At 45.2% G+C, this 15,178-nt stretch overlaps 1 protein-coding gene across 1 annotated transcript in view; it reads right to left on the reverse strand.

The window, feature by feature from the left end:
• Positions 1–10,376, reverse strand: part of LOC133109603 (plexin-A1-like) — a 226,696-nt gene extending 216,320 nt beyond the window's left edge. Inside the window, exon 1 of the mRNA XM_061218996.1 lies at positions 10,245–10,376. The gene's annotated coding sequence lies outside the window, so the exon portion shown is untranslated. The remainder of the gene's footprint in view (positions 1–10,244) is intronic.
• Between the last annotated feature and the right edge of the window lie 4,802 nt (positions 10,377–15,178).

Here is a 15,178-nt window from a genome sequence, read left to right on the forward strand (position 1 = left end):
TTGTGGCTGAAGGGTTCATCAGGTCTATGTTGTTGCTGAAGGGTTCTTCAGGTCTATGTTGTTGCTGAAGGGTTCTTCAGGTTTATGTTGTTGCTGAAGGGTTCTTCAGGTTTATGTTGTTGCTGAAGGGTTCATCAGGTTTATGTTGTGGCTGAAGGGTTCATCAGGTTTATGTTGTTGCTGAAGGGTTCTTCAGGTCTATGTTGTTGCTGAAGGGTTCTTCAGGTCTATGTTGTTGCTGAAGGGTTCATCAGGTTTATGTTGTTGCTGAAGGGTTCTTCAGGTCTATGTTGTTGCTGAAGGGTTCTTCAGGTCTATGTTGTTGCTGAAGGGTTCTTCAGGACTATGTTGTTGCTGAAAGGTTCTTCAGGCCGCTCCAGTGTACCGTCTGCACAGCTGAGCTGGTGGACTGCACAAAGAAGCACCAGCAGGCAGCATAAGCCTACATTTCCCTCCGTTTTCCAGAGCACTGTAGAGGACCAGGTAGCAGAGAGACAGGCCTAATAATGCAACATAGCTCCACAGAGATAGAAAATATTTAAAAAAGAAAATAAGATAAAACCAAGTGACTCAATGGTTTGTTACCCATTTTGCTAACAGACTGAGATAACAGTAACAGTTTGCAGAGTTGGCATAAAGCTCTGTGGATGAGTAACTACCTCCCCGTTTCCTGCTTCAGTCATGACTTGGATACTTGGAAGTTGAGTCTTACTCATTGTATGTTAGCAGGCCATCTTCTTTTATTTGCCATGAGAATAAATATTAGTAACCCATGACAACAAGGCTAAAAATGATTCACAAAGCTTGCTAGAAGAAAAGATAGATGGTAAAAGTCATTAACCCGAAATGAAACGCTCATTAAATATTCATGAGTACGGAGAGTGGTGGCATGGCCGGTCTCAACTGCAGGAGAACAGCCTTACAAAGGCAAGAAAGGTCAAAGGTCACAGGGAGCTATTGGAACTGCGATGACAGAGGTGAGGAGCGGACAGAGTGACCCCCTCCCCCCCCAACCTGCTTAAAACCGCCACTGTGACAAACCCAGCCAATAAAACCCGCCAGGACAGTGCAGCGGGAGGAAGAACGACCCCTGACCCCCACACCCCCCCCCCCTACGCCGATCCACCATCCTTTCAGTGAAGGTCCCCCTTTGTCCGGCGGGGTAATCATTCCCAGGCCTCCCCGGGAGGGAGAGGGGCCGGTGGGTTGAAAGCCTGACAGGGGAACCCCGCTGCTCCACATTCACAGACCCGGGGTCTGGAGCAGACATTACTCTGGCAGGGCTCCGCAAACACAACAGGCTGTGTTTTTTCACTCACAGGCCGTAACGCGAGGGGCGTGCTGCGCGTTCCAGAGCGGTCGCCGGAGAGCTCGTGCCACTCCAGGCCGGCAGACAGTAAAGTAAATAAATCGGATGGAGCTCAAAAACAAACAAAGAAAAGTGTCTGCATATCGACGGTTTGAACGGAAACGTTGCGTCAGTTCTCCAGCGCGCCAGAGAAGAAAAAAAGAGAGGGGGTTTAGGGGTGGCGGTGGTTGCCGTGCCGGGGCGCACGCCGGCGCACAGTGCGGAGGCCATGGAGGGAGGCGCGGTGCCCCTGACTCTCTAACCCTTTCAGCCGCTCAGTGAGGGCCGGACAATGGGGCCGGGGGCACGGGGGGACACAGGGGGGCACGGGGCGACACAGGGGGGCTCGGAGCGAGCGAGTGAACGCGGGAGTGGGAGGAGATCAGCGCTGCGTTTCACATTCCACCGCGCCAGCCCCCCACCAACTGTTCTGAGTAATGAGCCCCGTCAGACATTTCCGCCAGCGCCTGGCCCGGCCAACTGCACGCCGGCCAGCACCAGGAATTTCAACCATCTTCTCAAAGTCACAGAGATAATGGCAGACTGGAGTATGAAGCCAAGCTCAATACGGACTTTTCTCCCTGTATTTTTTCTTTCTTTTTTTTTTTTTTCTTCTTTCACTTCAACAGCCAGGCACTTGCTAGACTCATTGAAACCAAACCAAATCTTTGAAGGCAAAGAGAAGGACCCGAGACGAGAAGAAAGAGTGGTTTCCGGAGCGCTGGGCGCTTGGGGCTGTGGTGGCCTCTTTCACGGGTGAACAGGCAGGCAGGTGGAGGAATGCAGAAGAGGAAGAACGAGCGAGTAGATCCCATAATGGGAGCGCACACCACAGGCCTGCAGCTGGAGAACAGAGTAAGAGGAGGTTCAGACTCGCCCATCCCCCACCCGCCCCCACACACACACCGCTACACTGACACACCGCTACACTAACACACCGCTACACTGACACACCGCTATGCTAACACACCGCTACACTGACACACCGCTATGCTAACACACCGCTACACTGACACACCGTTACACTGACACACCGTTACACTGACACACCGCTATGCTAACACACCGCTATGCTAACACACAGCTATGCTAACACACCGTTACGCTGACACACCGCTACGCTGACACACCGCTACGCTGACACACCGCTACGCTAATATCCTGCCACGCTAAAACACCGCTACAGCACCTGCGCACCTGGGCTGGGGAGAGCAGGCTCTCCTCGCTCCCTGACACGGCCCCCCACGGAGGACACCAGGAACGCCAAACACACATAAATAAACCGGTCTGCATCCGGTCAGAGGCGTCGGAGCAGAGCGTACTTCCCCCGTGCCTGGGGGGGTGGGAGCGGCGCTGACCTTCTGCAAATGAGCCTCTCTTTCTCTTTCTCTCTCTCTCACTCTCTCTCTCCCTCTGCCTCTGCAGAGTCAGCGGCCGGAGCAGTTTACGGCGCGGCCTGATTTATCGCCGTCCTCGCGGCTACGCTTTCCCCGGGCAAGCGCCTCTCTTAAACCCCCCCCGTTCTATTAGTCTTATTTACAGGCCCAAGTCCAGGGCTTGTGAATTATTTAAATTCCCCTCGGTAAACAGGAATAAGAGCGTAAGCTCAAAAGGCTCCGCCAAAATACTGGTAGTGTAGGGTGTGTGTGTGTGTGTGTGTGTGTGTGTGTGTGTGTGTGTGTGTGTGAGTGCGCGTGTGAGTGTGCGTGCGTGCGGGTGTGGGGGGAGGGGGGAGCAAGGGGCAGGAGAGAGAGAAAAGGCAGGCAATTACAAACTGCCCAAGTTGCTCAGACTGGGACCAAAGCATAAATCACAAAACAATAAATGCCCGAATGGTTGTATAAACAAGTCTCTTTTTAATCTTTCACACCGGAGGAAAGTGTACATGCGTGCATAAAGGCTTGAAAAATGCGAATCCGATGTCGGTGCGCGATGGCGCGATGTCTTCCCCGCATCTCGTTAACGAGCCGAACGCGCCCCTAAGCCACGCCGCCGAGAGTCTCCGCGGAGCCCCGGGAACGAACGCGGTCCTCAACGCGCATTGGGAAAAAACGACATAAGTTGCTGTCACGCGCGAGACGCACGCCGCTGTCGTGGAGATCGGCATTAGGCATATTAACGTGTCAGCAGCGAGCGGCCTCGGGAACGGAAGCTAAAACTGGCCAGTTCCCCTTCAGAGAAAAACGAAACCGCTAAGGCTGGAGAGGGGGTCAGGATAGGTTTCAACCTCTACAGCCATCGTGTTCTTTGGCTCTGCTGTGTTTGTGCCATTGGCATCCAGGTGCAACACCCGAACAAAAGCACATATTTACCCTGCAAAGCACTGGCGCTTAAGTGTAACCCGTCAAAGCCAAAGGTCAGAGACCCGCTTAACCTAGCCGCCCCATCAAAAAACGCTTTCCCCTTCCAAAGAAGTCAACGCAGGCGATGCCAAAAAGACTCCACGGAGTGAGGACACCCCTGCTCTGGGCTGAAGTCCTGTGAGCGTCCGCACAGAGCAAGGGTGAGGAATATGCGAGGAGAGAGCGTTTGCACGGCCCGCCGAGGTATGGGACACAACAGCTCTGCCCATTCCAGCGCCACATTCACGCATTTGGGAAGAGCTCCTCCTCCTCTGCCCAAAGGGGGGGGGGGGGGACTAGCAGCAGAGGATGCGAGTTGTGTTTGGGAAACGTGGAAAAATATTAGTAGAAGTCTGGCTGCGGCTCAGAGCTCTATGAATATGACCTGAATAGCAAAGTGTGGCTGGGAGAGGTGGGGGGAGAGAAGGAGACAGAGAGAGAAAGAGTGAGAGAGAGAAGGAGAGAGAGAGAAGGAGAGAGAGAGAAGGAGAGAGAGAGAAGGAGAGAGAGAGAAGGAGAGCTCTCTGCAGTGCTGAACAAACAGTGTCGCAGAGAAACGCAGCTCAGGAGAGGGGCGTGGTGAGGAGCATCGTGCGGAACGTGCTGCAGCTGCCGGGATCAGCCGTCTCAGCGCGGACACCGTCCTGACCCAAACGAGGCCACGCACGCTCGCACGCACGCACGCACGCATGCACGCATGCACGCACGCACACACACACTTCAGCTCGCTTTTGACAAACACGATCTGTGCCCCCATCTTCAGCATGGGCCAATTCTCATGTCCCTCAGGGCTTAGAGTAAAACAGGAACCAAGTATTAAAATGGAGAAGGATATTGCGGATAACTCCACAGAGAAATATTATGGCCGTACTCAGGAAGAAGTACTTTCAATTTAAATATTTTTGTTCCCAAGGTCTGAAGTACAAAACAAACAGAACAAAAACAAAACTATTCATCCACAGGCCTTTAATTCCTGACCTCACCAGAATGTTCTGGATCTGCAGAATTTTGCATTATGGAGTTCTCTGCAGTAAGTTCTCAATGTTTAAGGAAAGTTACCAAAGGAAAAGGCATCCAGAATGTTTCCTTGATGCAAGAGCCCTTTGGAGGAACCCACTTCAAAACCCAAGGCTCTTAAAAGCTGCTGTCGCTCTCTCAGACAGCGGTGGATCTTTAAAGAATGGTTGGAAGTGAGAGATAAAAATAACTTCAAATGCAAATAAAAAGTCACCGCTTACAGAAAACAACGGTTTAAACCTTCACCGTGGATTTTATTTCTTGCTCTGGACCCAACTCTACCCATGAGGTTTTGAAAAGCAACATCCAATCTCAAGATTGCTATTAGCAGCCACGACCACCGATTCCCAAATGCTGACTCCACTCCAATTCGATCCGATCCACCCGAGACGGGACGCAATTATACACACATACCTGCAGAGCTGGGAGCAGCAGCCGTGCCAGACGGGCTGGCGGTGCCAACGCCAGCGCGAGCGAACGCAGGCGTGTGCTAACCGCCAGAGCGGCCATTCCCCAGGAGGAGCCTGAACGCTGGGAGCGTGAAGGAGCGTGTCTTCACATGGCGCACGGGGTCCTCCCCCCCCCCCCCCCCCTTCGCGGGGACAAAGCCGTCAGTGAGGCCTGTTTTACAGCCCCCAGCTCACAGGGCCTCCCCGCATTCTTTATTGTTTTTTAATATCGCCGTCTCGTTGAGTGGTTTCCTCAGCTGTGAGCCCGTGGCGGGGGGGGGAAGCGCTGAGAACAGGGCCGGTGTTTTCAACGACCTACCATTTGCTGAAGACCCTGAACACCCTCGCCCTCTCCCCCCGCCCCCCCAAAAAAAACAGACAAAAGTGTGAAAATAAAAACCTACAGGGTGGGCAAGAAGGGAGAGGCAGCATTTGTCAGAGGAAGGGGTCGTAACCCAAAGAGGTGCTTCACCAGAACAATAAAACCTTAAAAAACACTTGAGGTCTAACGACACCCCCCCCCAACCAAACACAATCACAGGCCTTATCTACTTGCTAACCAGAATTCACAGCACTTCAAGGACAAACATTCAGCACTGTTTACAGGAAGTGACATAAGCGTAGCTAGTTACTACAGTTTGGAGGCAGGCGCCATGGACCTTAATGAGGTGAAAGCCACAGTTCAGAGGTTTCTGACCGCAGGGTGAGCCGCACATCCGGGAACGAGCCAATTAGGAGCGTTAGGACAGCGGCTGTGTGAGAAACAGAGGGGCCTCGCGCTGAGGGGTGCACGAGGCAAGAAACAGTAAGAGCGGGGGGAGGAAACGCCATGAAGGATGAAGCAGTCACACACGTTTAAAATGTCTGCTAATCAGGGGTGCTGCCAAGACTCATCTGGCCAGTTTCACTCCCAGCACACAGACACAAACCACTGTTTCACCTGTTAACCAGGAGTGCTCCTTATTTGTTATATTGATCTCCATTGGACGATAATTCATCTGTGCAGTTCTCCATTTTGTCTTTTTAGAACCCCTACGCTCCTACCTCCAAAGACTTACAACAGTCTATTGCAATTAATCAGGGGGTGTAATGCTGGGCTAAAACAAAAACTGCACTCACACAACTAGCCCTTTTCGGGTAAGATTGGACACCCCAGAGCCAAAGTATCTTTCTAACTTTAAAACCGTTTTTCAGGTTAAGGTAGTGTTAATTGCTGACATTTCCGGTTCCTTTTCCCATTTGCAACGACAATCGTCCGTTCATATTTTCACATGACACATTACCGGTTAACTTCTTTGTTTACCGACTGCTGAAAGTGCATTTACTGCCATTTAAAACCGATCTTGATTTGGTCATTCCAAGTGGATTAAGCTCGCTCTCCAATGGGTCATCTACCACAGATGCAAGTTAATGTGAGCTTAGAAATATAATGGGCGTAGGCATATGTGGGGGACAGATGTGAGCGACTCAAAAACCAGCCACGCTCGGAGGACAGCAATGAGCAGCCATCAGCTTCAATTCCAAACTTTGTACATCACAATTCTCCTGCTGTTAGCAAACCATGCTCTTAAAGCAGTCATCAGCCTCAAAGCCATTCTGCCCAATGCTGAACTCGGAATCACAGGGCTCAATCTGACAACGCTTGCTGCCATAAATTTGGACAACCTCTTGAAATTGTTTTGTAACGCATAATGTTAATATGCGCGTCTATGCAATAAGAAAGCAATACTCTGGTGTAGCACTTTAAATGCAAAGGCTCTGAAATGTTTAGAACCAGCAGACCACCAACTGGTTGGTCACAAAAAAAACCATCATCAAGAAGATAACTGATTCTTAATCTATTTTTTGTGGCCTTTTGGGGTATTTGTTGAAAAATAAGCAAAGGAATTGAGTTAATTATTCAGCCTACCAAAGCAAACAGCTAGTGGCTCATCTCGAGTAGCACCAGTGAGCATATTAAAAAGAAACACCAGAAATAAATGCATTTGTTATCACTCCAAGCAGCACTCAAGGGGCTACCATTTCAGGAAATGGTTAATGTGTGCTTTGATGCATGTCTTCTCTTATAGTTTACCTTAAATCTCCAGGGTATAAAAACACAATGGTTACAATAATGAAATTGGAAATGAAATATTTCTATTGCGACTGTAATTTTTACCCTTGTTGTAATCTAGTCTCAATGAGATGTAACGATTACATTACGCAATGTTTACCATGTTTGGGGTGCAATCTGTGAATGCAGAAATGTATGTCATCCATTTGTTCGGACTCATTTTTAGTAAGATTCCATTTATACAACTGGGTTTCATCAGTGCCTCATCAAGGACACAAGCAATTGTTACAATCTAAAGTTATGCTATCCCGCAGGGTAGAATACCTTATTAGACAAGTGCCAAGTACTAGTAAGGCAAGTGCTATATGCATATGCTTTATCCAACTGCTACCTACTCGGTTGAAAACATTGAAAACAACTTCACAGCGTGGCCAACATTTCTTGAAGCCCAGTTCCATATGCGTACACACGTCCAAAATATAGATTCGATCTAACCATGTTCACTATATTGCCACGTTTTTAATGTTACATTTACCACGCAGGACACAATATAACTGTTAATTGAAACCCCGCCAATTAACATCCACATGAGAAGACAAGCCCCTTAAAAATGACATGAAACATTACGAAGGCCCAGGTTGGCTTTAGCTTAGCTCCGTCGTTCAAGAGCAACAGACTAAGGATAAATGGGCAATAAGGATACATGGGAAAAGGACCGTGGGCAGCCAAATGCCGCCTTCCACAACTACAAGTTATTAATGCGTTGTTAATATCACTTATTTAAAGTAGCCTAGTTGTGGCATCGTTACTTTCTCTTTCACTCCATTAGCGGGGCTGAGTAAATAAGCGATTCAAATTGGGACTCGGTCGACAGGAAACTCTGCTAGCGGTGCAGTTACTTTGTAACAAGATTATTTTGACAGAAACACAGTGATATGAGCAGAAATGCTGTCAACTGTGTCTGCGGACTGTTTCTTTCCGAGTCCAGGCTTGAAAGATTGTATCCACCGCGCCTCGCTGGACCAGCTAATTAAGCGTGCGTCTGCTGTTCTCGGTTTCTTATAGTCATTTCATTTCGGCTGGTCGAGTAAATCAGTCAGTCTCCCATCGCAAGAATTAAGAAATTACAAATAATTTCCTTATGATTGTATAAACGGTTAACCCCCATAATATTAAACCTTAGCTACAATATTCTGCTATAACATTAGCCACCATTCATAGCTAAATACCATTGAATACCTCTGTTATCACTGTCACGAACTAGAGGAAAATACACAATTACACAATTACACCCAGATAACTGAACACAATCAGACAGGGTTGCCTCCACCCAAACAGTTACAAATATGCGCGTTTATAGATGGCATTGTAAATAAACTGCATAGCTATAAACATGACACCTTGAATTAAGCCATCGGTTTGCGTTTCATATTCATCACCATACAACACATGGTGCAAGGCAGAATTCAATGACGTCTACTGTGAACAAATGTTATTTAAATGTATTAGTAACCATGATGAGGCGAGCCTACCTGTTTGCCTTCGATTAGAAATAATTTAAGTAGGCTATCGCAGCATGATAGTCTCTTTGAAATAACCCTATGAATTTAATTAGCAATCCGTTCATTAGATTTGAAATTCTGAAACTTTTAACGAAAAATCCGGGTGTGGCGTTACAAAAATCCAGCTAAATTGAACCAAAATGTGTGTGCAGTCAACACCCACGTATAAAATCGCATGCAACCAGTCGTACGCAGTCCAAGTCTCTGGCAATAAGGAATTTCAATCGTCTCGGCATATTCAATACTTCTGCGTTTTGACGGGCGATTAACACAAGTTCACAAAAAACAACCACCGTGACTAATCATTTTAAGACTAACAGGGGCATCGATTTTTAGCAAGAGGTCCCGTGAGAATCCCTCACTCCGTTCTGCACATTTATAAAATAGTCGTTATGTAGTATCCTAGGCTATGTCATGAGAACAAATAGAAAATGTAGGCAATTTTGCCAACACATAGCTATATTCCCTTAGTGTCAATGCGTTGTCAAACAAATAGAATGCATAACGATGTCAAACATGCAATTCTTAGTAGTAGGCTACAGTGCTGAAAAACGATTAACTGGTACCTAAACCAGTTACCTTCCCTATAAAATATATTCATTCTCATTGCAGCTCTCATGCCTTTCAACACGTTGAATTGTCCGGACAAACCACGCCGTGCCTCAACGGAGATTTTTCATTCCTTTTCAGTCCTACATAACATTTTCAGCGAAATGATGAAAAAAGTAGATTTAACAAGTGTGTGACTTAGGTAATTTTACATCATACTAAGGGCGAAGGTTAGCCGACATTTACAAACATCTAATTAAATAAATAGAATAGGTTTGTGTTCAATTTGAAAAAATACCCTACAACGTGGAGAAGGTTAGAAGGAGCTTCAGTTAGCCTACATTTTTAAATCGGGAACATAAAAACATTTTTTTCCTGTTATTTAGCACATTCCAGGACCTTGTTTTTACTACGCGTTTTTGACCGATGCTGTGGTAAGCTATTAAACCAGCTAGCAGTTCAGTAATTATAACCAGCTAACATTCCATTCCGCGAGAGTTATGCTTCAGATTCAAACACTGTGAAAACACAGCCTTTATGGAGCCACAATCTGCAGTTTGCAGCGTCTGAAAATAATGCAGTCGTGAAATAATGTATAAAACGATCCAGAGCGACGCCAAATTACAACACAGCACGACAGAATTGTAAAGTTTAATGCGCGGCTAAATCTCTACTCTAAAGCAGGTTACATTCCTAGATCTTCCAACCCCTACATGCACACATTGGCCGCACAATTCCAAAGACAAACCGAAGCCACAGCATCTAGAATTAGGCAAGAAGAAAACAGTAGGGAGACACCGGCGGAAGTCTTAAAACGAAGAGGGGTGAAAAATCCGGAGTCCCAAACTAAAAACATAATAGCCACCCATGTAAACCAGACAGTTCAAAACATTTTATATCGGAAAAAATCCTAACACGACTTACGGATTCACATGATCCTTAGGTTTGATAACCTTCCCATAGTTAAATTCCAAAACTTGAAGACATTTAGTTCCCGTGACCGCGTACTCGCTCAGCGCTCCTCTACTGTGTGCAGTTCCCCAGCTTGAATGGGGTGGAATGCAGCTCTGGTTTCCAATGGAAAATCAGCCTCGTTGTGAACAGAGAGCAGGGACTGCGCTGCACTGACGCAGTGTGTCCTGCTGCCTATAGGGGGCGTTCCTAGAGATGGTCACAGTGGGGTCCTTAAAGAAAGTCGACTTCCACTTCTTAAAAGGGCAATGGCACCTAATCCTGAAAATGACGGCTTGGGTGTCCTTTTTATGTATTATATTTTTGTAGAAGTTTTAGCCTGTTTGTTCCACAGGCGTGCTTTGCTTTGCGGGATGCCCATGATTTATATACATTGATTATAGCATAACAACTTAAAACTCAGACTTTTACACTGCATTTTACACAATTTTTTCAATGGTTTCATGTTTTAAACGTAAGAATAATCGCAATTCGCTGATACTGAGCCTATACGGTTCACATTATGAAATAGTGAACAGGATATGTTTATTAAATTTAAATAAACCTGGGAAGAAACTGTCATTGAAATCACACTGTTCAAATACGCCTTTATGACAAGAAGGAAAACAAGAAGTAAAACAAGAAGTCTATAAAAGTGGATCATGCTTTTTCCAAACGAAGAGTTTGCGCGGTTTAGGAGTTGAGAACGGAAGGATTGGCGTTGTGCTGCAGCGTTTTTGAGTGACAGCTAGCGTGAGCTCGGTATGCAGTAACACCTGCATCTACAGAACAGGCACTTAAAAGGGCAATTCGTGGTAGTGAGTGGTTTGCTCTTGCGATTTCAGTTGCTTGCGCCGGTAAAAAAAATGCCATTGGGAGCAAAGAGATTGCCGACTTACAGTCAGTGTGGTTCAGGAGTGAAGACGGGACTGCAGGGGGGTTATGTAAGTTCCAAATTACAGACCTGGAGACACAGTACAAGAAGCGCATCTCAAACAGGCTGTAGTTGCAGGTAGCTTTTAGAACTTTACATTGTTACCTCAAGTGCTTGTTTATGCAGTCAGAGTGCTGTAATTTAAACAGACAGGATTGCGTTATGTAAGTTGTTTGTACAGGAGGTAAGTATTTATTTTTAAGAACATAATCAGTTGGGTGACATACCTTTGATCTCGTTCATGCAGAAATTTTTAATGCTGTGTGGCCAGCTCACACTTTCATGTGCTCCTGGCAAAGTAGCTCATCAATATCTTTAAGATATCGAATGCGGTACCGACATTCCCCAGAACAATACATTACAGACGGTGTCGAAACACTTCGATACAAGTAAACATGTGGCTGCTGATACTCTGTACCAGAGAGTTCAGACCTTCATCCTCCCTGAAGAGATCACAATGTATCGTGTCAATGCATAATGAACCTCCAGGCCTCCAGGCCTGAAGGCCTGTCCCCAAGTGCTACTCGGTTGAGGAAAACCGCTCAGCAAAAATCTAAGAATATCTCAGAAAGAGAAGTAGTTTAAATCATGGCTTTTTGACTGCCATCCATTTTTCCAGAAATGTCACTGCCTTGTTAAAACAAGAACATGAGGCATTAGGATATATTTTTTGTGGAGTCATTTTACAGCACTGTACAGAACATAGTGAAATAAATGCATTAGCATAAAAATTGGGTTACATTTATAAGGTGGTTTGATGACCAGCATATAACTACCATTAATGCAAATAGTAATTACTGTAAAGGGGCTGGAAATAGTTGAAATAACCACAAATTATCACAGAGGGATGTATCCACTACACATCCACCTCCATCTATTCAAAGTAATGTCAATTACTATAATAACACACATTTCAAGTCAGACATAAAATCTGTATTGAAAATATCAGTATTGTATTGGTCATGGTCTTGACTGCCTCACTGCCACACCTCCCTCATCAACTCCTCCCAAAATGTGCCCCACCCCCAAGTAAATTGTATTGGGATAGGTCAACGTTGGCAGAGAGACTAAGCGCTGAAAAATAGCTAAATGCCCCAGTCAAGATTCAAACCCAGGCCATTTTTGTTGTGTTATGCACTGCACCACCGTAATGCCATTTATTTCATGCTACAAATCTCTCATCATTTTCTCACGAGGGTGGAAAAACAGATACAGTCAAGTTTTGTTTTTCCAATTTAACCACCCAACATTCCCAGAATGCATTGGTTGTACCCATGTGCTCATTAGACCTCCCAAGTATTAACAAGATCGCTTTCTGCAATAGAAAACAGTTGTGCTTGTTAAACATACAGGTAATGCACCATCACCAGCGTCTCATTGCTAGCGGCTTGGCAGTCTTCCCAGAATCCCGTCACAGCAGTCTTGAAATGGCTCATCTTTGTTATGTGAATGTTATGTGAATGTTATGTGAATGTTATGTGAATGTTATGTGAATGCTGGCTCTCGGCAGGAAATAACTTTATGTTTACATTCAGATTCAGCTTTGCGCATAGTTCCATATGATGTGAACTTTGCCTTTACGTTAATCTTAATATATGTTTGTCGTTCTCACAAACAGAGATTATGAGAAGAACTGTCCACTGCCGGTGAAAAATGACAGCTCGAAAATGAAATGTGTCATCAATCACTTTCCTGTAGAACCAGAGGAGGAGAAAAAGAGAGAGTGTGGAATCCATGGAAGAAGACGGGCACACGGGATTGTACCAACTCAGACACCAATGAGATGGGAAGATGACTGAGCTGTGAAGGGAGAAAAGATCCTTATTCTATGCATCTAAATGGTAAATTGTTGGCATTTATATAGCGCCTTTATCCAAAGCGCCGTACAATTGATGCTTCTCATCCACCCATTCATACACACATTAATGGTTATTGGCTGCCATGCGAGGCATCAACCAGCTCATCAGGAGCATTTGGGGGTTATATGTCTTGCTCAGTCACACTTCGACACACCCAGGGTGGGATCGAACCGGCAACCCTCCGACTGCCAGATGACTGCTCTTACCACCTGAGCCAATGTTGCCCGCCTGTTGACCAACCAGAATAGGACATGCATGCAGGACAATATCCAGGAGGTCTGATAGGGACAGTAGAGTTGTGGATGTTCTGTGCTTTAAAAACTCTCAGGAAGAGAGGATGAAAATGTTGAGTTTTGCAGAGCTCACAGTTTAGCCTCAACCTGAGCTGGCAATACTGCAAACTGCTATTCTTTTTCTTTTTTTTTTACAATTTAGCATTTTTTTCATTTTCAATTTGGAATCACCAACTGGGGCTTGCAAGAAGTTCTCCATAAAATTTAACAGGAAATTCTAAGCTCAACCTACATTATTGTCCGCCACACGGAATCGATGTCTCATAAACTTCCCTCTCGTCCTCTAAATTCCCATGGTAGTAAAATGCAAGGGCTATCTTCATTCAAGGGCGAGTCAGCAAAAGAAGTGAATGCATCCTGGAGTTCTTTGTCATTAGCTAATCAAACTTGAGTGTGACAGGTGCACTCTCATCTGACTCAACTGTGATCTTCAGAAATGCGATGTCATAGGGCCTAACTTTCTAAGAACAGACTTTCGAAAGCAAAGCAGACAAGCCTCCACCACTACATACATGTCCACTGTTTCTTTTGAGCACCCTGCTACCACTAAGTTTTCCATCCTTCCAATCAACGAACAAGCTACAGCCGTGTCCTCCCAACAAAAGTTGTTACCAAAAGTGTCAATGATCTGATGTTAGAATGCCTTCAGAAGTGACTCAAACACTCAAACAAACAACAACCCAAACACACCTTTGTCATCATGTGCATCTAAAATGGCTAAAGGAGATATTTCTGATGAGATTAGATAATGTATACAGTAAGATAATTCAAATGCATACAGATGCATAAGGAAGGTAGAAGTCAAAGTGAAAAATGGGAGTTTCCAAAACTAGAGTTCAAAAGATTATTGCAGGATACAGAGAAAATTTAACTCCAAACAACCATGCAATAATTAGTAGACCAATGAAATTATCACCATCACCAGTTATACAGAGAGTACTAAAGATTTTATCTTTGAGAGATGGGGAATTTTTTTTACTCCACTATATGGAGTGAATTTAATGCCTAGACTATTTACGCTTGTTTTGAAAATCGTAAGAGTATGTAGTGAATTGCAAAAGAACAAATCCTGTTTTACAGATAAAAAACATTTTGGCACTATTTTAATTTATTGTATAATTGGAAAATATTGGAAAAGTGTTCATCAAAATGAAGATATCCGCAGCCAATTAGGGGAAGAGTAGCCAATTCTGGAGTAGATCACAGCCTTAAAAGCAGAATTTCTTCAGCTTGAACCTAAAGCACATCCCTTGCCTCAAACAAACTTGGATGTTCTGTGAACATAAAATGGTGGATATTCACGAATTCCTATTTTTTAAAGCAGCTATGATGAGTTTTCACTAAATTATTTTTCAGTTACAGTCTCAATTTAGACGCCTCTGACACCATGTTCAAATCCTGGAGGGCTGCAATGTACTGGCTGGCTTTCATTATGTTTCAGAACAACTGATCATTGATTGGCTAAAGAATCCACAAACCTTGTTCTCGAGGCCTTAATTGGCCGCTGATTAAAAGGAAACCACAAATGCCTGCAGACACTGGAGCCCCTGCTGTACACAAACACATTTTTATTAGCTGGCTAGCTTTCTCCCCCACCAACCTACTCAATACCTACCAACATACTCCGATGAAATACGGGGATATTTCATTGCATCCGTAACCAACTTTGACCAGATCACGTGATTGATTTGGGCCAATAGGATGTTTACTACAAAGTTTGGCCATATTGGAGTGCTATTTTTAGGCCTTATCATGCCATAAACTTATTTACTTTAAGCTTTGCCTAAGAGATTAACACAATTTCGCAATGTTCATATGAAA

The sequence above is a fragment of the Conger conger genome, chromosome 14 (assembly GCF_963514075.1).
Source record: "Conger conger chromosome 14, fConCon1.1, whole genome shotgun sequence".
NCBI classification, from domain to species: Eukaryota; Metazoa; Chordata; class Actinopteri; order Anguilliformes; family Congridae; genus Conger; species Conger conger.